Raw genomic sequence first — 6,760 nt, 5'->3', positions numbered from 1 at the left:
CAAACCTCAGCCATCATTAACAAAGCACAAATGTGAGATGGAATACTCTTGACCTGCCTGGGTGAGTGTAGCTCCAACAACACACAAGAAACTCAGTACCATCCAGGACAAAGCAGTTTGCTTGATCACCACCTTAAACGTTTATTCCTTCCACTACTAGTGCAAAATAGAGCACGTGTACCATCAACAAGATGCACTGCAATTGATCACTCATGATCTCATTGAATGGCGGAGCAGACTTGATGGGTGAATGGTCTACTTCTGCTCTTACGATTTATGGTCTTACGGTCTAATTCTATAAAAATGTTAAAGATAACATGACCTTATTTCACATAATAATAATCTTTATTGTCACATGTAGGCTTACATTAACACTACAATGAAGTAACTGTGAAAAACCCCTAGTCACCACATTCTGGCTTATTTGGGTACACAGAGGGAGAATTCAGAATGTCCAAATTACCTAACCTGCACATCTTTGGACTATGGGAGGAAACCGGAGCACCTGGAGGAAACCCACGCAGACATGGGGAGAACTTGCAGACTCCACACAGACAGTAACCCAAGCCAGGAATCGAACCTGGGACCCTGGCGCTGTGAAGCAACAGTGGTGACCACTGTGCTACCGTGGGGACTCATTGTGATGAAGGGTGTTGTGCATGATAAGGTGCTGCTGTACTACGGTAGCATTGTGGTAAATTTCCCTTAGTGTCCAAAATTGCCCTTAGTGTTGGGTGGGGTTGCTGGGTTGTGGGGATAGGGTGGAGGTGTTGACCATGGGTAGGGTGCTCTTTCCAGGAGCTGGTGCAGACTCGATGGGCCGGGTGGCCTCCTTCTGCACTGTACATTCTATGATAATCTATGAATCATGTGCTGGCATTTGAGTTCAGCGTGTGGGCAAGCTATGTTGGCTTTCACACCAATAGAAAATAGCACTTAAAATGATTTTATTGTGGCAGTTATATTTTAAAAATGGAGGTTACTACAAAGATTAAATAACTGCAAATGGCACAAATTACTATAGAGAGACAGGATAGTTGTCTTTCTTCTGTAATTTCTCCCAGCCAGCATTCCGAAGATACCATCAACATTCAAAGTTTATTGAAAATATGCTTTTCAAATGAAATAAATAAATAATGTCATCAATAGTTTTTCTTTTTGTTAATCAAAAACTTAAAGAATCGTAACGGCAATTCCTTCTGTAAGGGGACTGTTATGAAACAAAATATTTACTCTCCCAAACTCCTGCAGATGCTGGATATCTAAAATAAAAACAGAAAATACTGGAAATACCCAACAGGTCAGGCATCATCTGTGGAGAGAGAGGCAGAATTAATATTGCAAGTTGACGACCTTTCATCAGAACTCCGCAGAATTTCTACCGTTTTCTGTTTTTATTTGTGGTATTTACTTTGCGATGTGTAATGATAGCTGGGCGTGGGAGCAGACGGGAAACAGTGAGGTAAATTCGCTTGGAAGGACAGAATGTACAGATATTATGCAAAGTAGCTCAAAGCTTTTACAAGTCTGAGCCTAAGGTTCTTGGCAAACACAGTATACGAGGAAGTGTAACTTGAATGTACCATAAGTGATGTTATCGTATAAAGACTTAATGTATCCACACCAATTTTTCATTTCAACTGTTATAACAAAGGCATCAAGCTATTTTACAGAAGCACTTTTGTTATGATATCAAATGTGCCAAACATTCACATTGCTCAAGAGTAACCTCCAGGCTAATGTCAGAACCATCTCCCAACATTAGGTGTGGAAAGGTGAATTTAAGCTGTTTCTCAATACTGCACTGCTGTAAGTTCTGTTTTATGAATCACCAACAGCATTTTTGAGTGAATGTTATTGTTATTTTTGTTTTGAGTTTTACGACCTTATAATCACAGATTTGGTTGTATTTCAAAACCAGGGCCATACGGAAAGTGTTGAGTGTTGCTGAAACTAATATCGTTGGTTTAGAGACTGCATAATCCACTGATTGACAATATTGTGCTTAAGAAGCAACAGGTTGTTGAAGCAATGAAATATAATAGTGAACATTTCAGCAGTAAGAGGATGGGCATGTGGAATTAGAGTTCTTTTGAAAATAGGGAAAACAACATGATGCAGTGTAGATATAAGAGCAATGTACACTTTGCACAGTTGCACAAAAATACTCTTTTCACACATGGAAATGCCACTCCCACATTTACATATTGTGTTGATATCTGGTTAATTTATAGTTTATAACACAAAGAGATAAATCAGAATAAAACAGTCGAGGTGACACATAAATTGTCTGGATGATTTTCAGGTTTGCACCCTGAAAAATAGGGTAAGAAGTCCCAGTCCATGTTCTGAATGCAGGAGAAAGGAAAACAAAACAAACTCCCTTGATACCAAATTCAGAAATGTATAACCACAGAAATGTAATGAATGATTACTTGTCATTGTTAGTTGTGAAAAACACAAAATACTGTCGCTGGAAGCATCAAACTACATCTGTTTCATTTACTTAAGTGCTAGTAACAAATGAAATGACTCCCAAGCAGTAACTAGACTACAAGGTCTGTGGCATCTGTTTATTAGCATGCAAGAGCTGTTTACTGATGAGCATGTTTGAAGACTCCCAAGTCTGGCACTAATTATGTCTGAGAATTTTAATTAAAAAGAATTTTGGATGAAAACTTACACGGCAAACAATTCTCTGATGAAGTCTGAGGGTGCTGATAGTTTTCAAAACTTTGGATTGGGTCGCCCAGCTGGGCCCGAACTGATTGATTCAGATCTAACTATCTAAGTCTAACAGAGACTCATAGGGACTTGCCGATGACGGCCGATGCTGGTCCATTCAGGTTTCCAACCGCAGGGTTTAAATGTCAGAAATAACAAAGTAGCTGATCTGCACAAAACCGAGAAAGGAATCCGAATACTCACCTTTGTGAGACATGATAAACAGTTCAAAATCCAGATATGGACTTTTGTAAGCTTGTGTGGCTATTTTGCTCACAAAATATCTCATCATATTGTGCGGCAAAGGCACCATATGGTATGCTAATAACCCACTCAGATGAAAACATCCCAGGCTCAATTACAGGCTTGTGCTCACCGGAGCATAATTTGGGGGTGCTTCAAATGGACGTGGTGAGATCAGACAGAGTACCTATTTGTGACTGTAGGTCAATGACCCCTGGGTTGGAAAGGCAGCAAAATGAATATCACTGTGCTAAACCTCCTTCACTCATTTCAGAGAAAAGGCTGAAGGTAAAGGGGATTTGCTTTATGCTGATATTACTTTTTTGCTAAAATTAGCGAACACTGGTCTGTCATTTTTGATTAGGTTAATCCTACTTTACTGTGACATAATCTTTGGCAAATAACCTTATCAATACTCATTATACCATGCAAATGTTTAGTGATAACTTTAGTGACTTAAGCTTATGATTTCAAAGAGAATTCTGACGTACTAAGAAGGTTTTATCTTCCTTTTTTTGATGCCTCCTGTTCTATTCTATGGCACAGGGCACAGTAACTCCTTGATTGTAATCAGCTTCCTATTGCCTGCCGGTCTCATTTGATTCACAAAGCTTCAACTCTGTGTCAGCTCATTCCTCTCCCTAATATCCAGTGCTTCCTTGATTCCATGGAGCACTGGGTGCCCTTTCCCCCTTCTGTAGCTTCTGTAGTGGTAGCAAAAATAGGAAGGCAGATTATTATTTGAATGGGTGTAAATTGAGAAGGTGGCTACTCAATGAGATCTTGGTATCCTTGTGCATCAGTCACTGAAAGTAAGCGTGCAGGTACAGCAGGCAGTAAAGAAGGCAAATGGTATGTTGGCCTTCATAGTGAGAGGATTTGAGTATAGGAATAGAGATGTTTTACTGCAATTGTATCGGGCATTGATGAGGCCACACCTGGAGTATTGTGTGCAGTTTTGTTGTCCTTATCTGGGAGGGATGTTCTTGCTATGGAGGGAATGTAGCAAAGGTTTACCAGGCTGATTCCTGGGATGGCGGGACTGTAATATAAGGAGAGATTAATTTGGTTAGGATAATATTCATTGGAGTTTAAAAGAGTGAAAGGAGATTTCATAGAAACTTACAAAATTCTAACAGGATTAGACAGGTAGATTCAGAAAGAATATTCCCAATGGTGGGGGAGTCCAGAACTAGGGGTCATCGTTCGAGGTAAGGGGTAAACCTTTTAGGACTGAGGTGAGGAGAAATTTCTTCACCCAGAGAGTGGTGAACCTGTGGAATTCGCGAGCACAGAAAGTAGTTGAGACCAAAATTTTGTATAATTTCAAGAAGGAATTAGATATAGTTCTTGGGGCAAAAGGGGTCAAGGGATATTGGGGGAAGGCAGGAACAGGGTATTGAACTTGATGATGTGTCATTATCAAAATGAATGGTGGAACATGCTCGAAGGGCTGAATGACCTCTTCCTGCTTCTATTTTCTGTGTTTCTATGTCAGCTTCTGTGATGGACCTACTTTGGATCCTGAGATTTCAATTCATTTCTCCACTGCAGATGACACGCCTTCACTGATCGTTTGTATCAATCTTTGTCCTAATGGACCCACGGATCAACTTCTCTGTGTCTGGTTTACCCATGGCCTCTATTCTAAAGCTTTCCTTTCTGGCCGTCCTCAGTCTACACTCCATAAACTCCACCTTGTGCAAAATGCTGCATCATCTCTCCTATCCTGCACTACCTTACACTTGTTCATCAGCTGTCACTGCAGGCTTCCAATACTTCCTCAAGCCAGATGCAGAAAGGGAGAAATATCATTGTTTATTGAGAACAAGATTAGGTTTTTGCACTTGAATAGAAGAATAAACAAGACATGTTGTTTTCAATTTATAAATCTCAATACCAGGTGATGTTCTCTTAGGAAGATAGGAAATCAGACCACGAGTAGGTCATTCAGCTCCTCAAACTAGCACTTCTATTCAACTAGATCATAATTAATCTCCTACCTCAATGTAATTTCCTCGCACTCTCTCTTATCCTTTGATATTGTAATGAAACTCAAATACTTATCTTAATCTGGAGGCAGAGGTCGGGAACCCTAATTTCCACTGCACCTCAGAAATCTTGCCTGTGAGTCAGTCGGGAAATGACCACACAAGCACGGTTCATTTATTTTCCCTTTTGGTCCTGTGCACGGAAACAAGGAGGGCAAACGAAGCGAGAAAGCAGGTCAGGTGACCTGAACCAGAGCACCATTACCATATAGAAGGTCCAGGGAGCAAAACGTGAGAAGGGAAAAGGGTGAGGTTCCAGAAGAAAGTCCTAAGTAAGGCACAGAGACAGGGATCAGAGATGGGTCCCATTAAGATAATCCAAAAAACAGAACAGAGAAATAGGCTTCAAGTGAAAGAAAGAGTTGTGAAGTGAAGTGGGCTTGAGAGAAGTCCTGAAAATCTGAGAAGGCAGCTGTAGGTTGCTGACTCCATGCTCCATGTAAAGAATACAGGTCGCATTTTGAAACAGTGGTGGACTGCTTGGCATGACCGAAGATCTGAAATCAAGCTTGAAAGGTGAAGCTTAAATGTATTCTGAAATTCAGGGGAAAGGAATCTCAGGAGGCGAGATTGAAATCCTGCAAGATTGGCTAATGTTGAAACCAGTACGTTAGCATGGTGGTTAGCACAATTGCTTCACAGCTCCAGGGTCCCAGGTTTGAATCCCAGCTTGAGTCACTGTCTGTGGGGTGTCTGCACATTCTCCCCGTGTGTGCGTGGGTTTCCTCCGGGTGCTCCGGTTTCCTCCCACAGTCCAAAGATGTGCGGGTTAGGTGGATTGGCCATGCTAAACTGCCCTTAGTGTCCAAAAAGGTTAATGGGGTTACGGGGATAGGGTGGAGGTGTGGATTTGGGTAGGGTGCTCTTTCCAAGGGCCGATGCTGACTCGATGGGCCGAATGGCCTCCTTCAGTACTGTAAATTCTATGATTCATACAAGTGGGAACGATTCCAAGATGAGACCTTTAAATGTGGAGATTGAAAATCGCCATGAGAAAAATTAAGTTTCTATAAGATTGGTTGTCTCACAATGTAACAAATGTCTGGTGGGTTGTTAAAAAATCCTAGGAATCTGCTTTGGGCGTACCTGTCATTTGTTGCGGTGTGTTCAGTGTGTCTCAGAGAGACAAGGCAGGTGTTTTAAACTCTTTGAGACGAAAAACTACAAGGTTATTGGGACAGGAGTTAACTGAATAATCAATTAATAGACTCAGTAAAATTATCAGTTTAACAGAGATGCTATTGGAGGACTGAGTTTTGGGAACTCATTTATTAGCTCTGCAGCTAAAGGAACAGTGAGTTTCGAATGTGGTTTTTGGGTGTCTTAGGGATAGGTGGGTGAGAACAAACAAAGAACAAAGAAAAGTACAGCACAGGAACAAGCTCTTCGGCCCTCCAAGCCTGCGGCGACCATGCTGCCCGTCTAAACTAAAATCTTCTACACTTCCAGGGTCCGTAGCCCTCTATTCCCACCCATAATTAGGGTTAGGGTTAGGGAAGCACCAAGTGAATGCTGATGAATTCACCAGAAGAAAACCATTTGCAACTGTTTGTGCTAAACTAGTTGTAACTCTTCATTGGTTTATGTGTCTGTAAAGATATTGCTGAGATATAATGGGAATTTGAATCACATCCTTTGTGTACGTATTGAGATATTTCCAATGTTTTTGTCTGGTGTAATATCATTCTCTTTTTATAAATGGTTTATTCTTTGCATTAAAAGTCTATCAGCAGAATGCTGTG

This window comes from Scyliorhinus torazame, chromosome 14, assembly GCF_047496885.1.
Source record: "Scyliorhinus torazame isolate Kashiwa2021f chromosome 14, sScyTor2.1, whole genome shotgun sequence".
NCBI lineage: Eukaryota > Metazoa > Chordata > Chondrichthyes > Carcharhiniformes > Scyliorhinidae > Scyliorhinus > Scyliorhinus torazame.
This window is presented reverse-complemented; position numbering follows the sequence as displayed.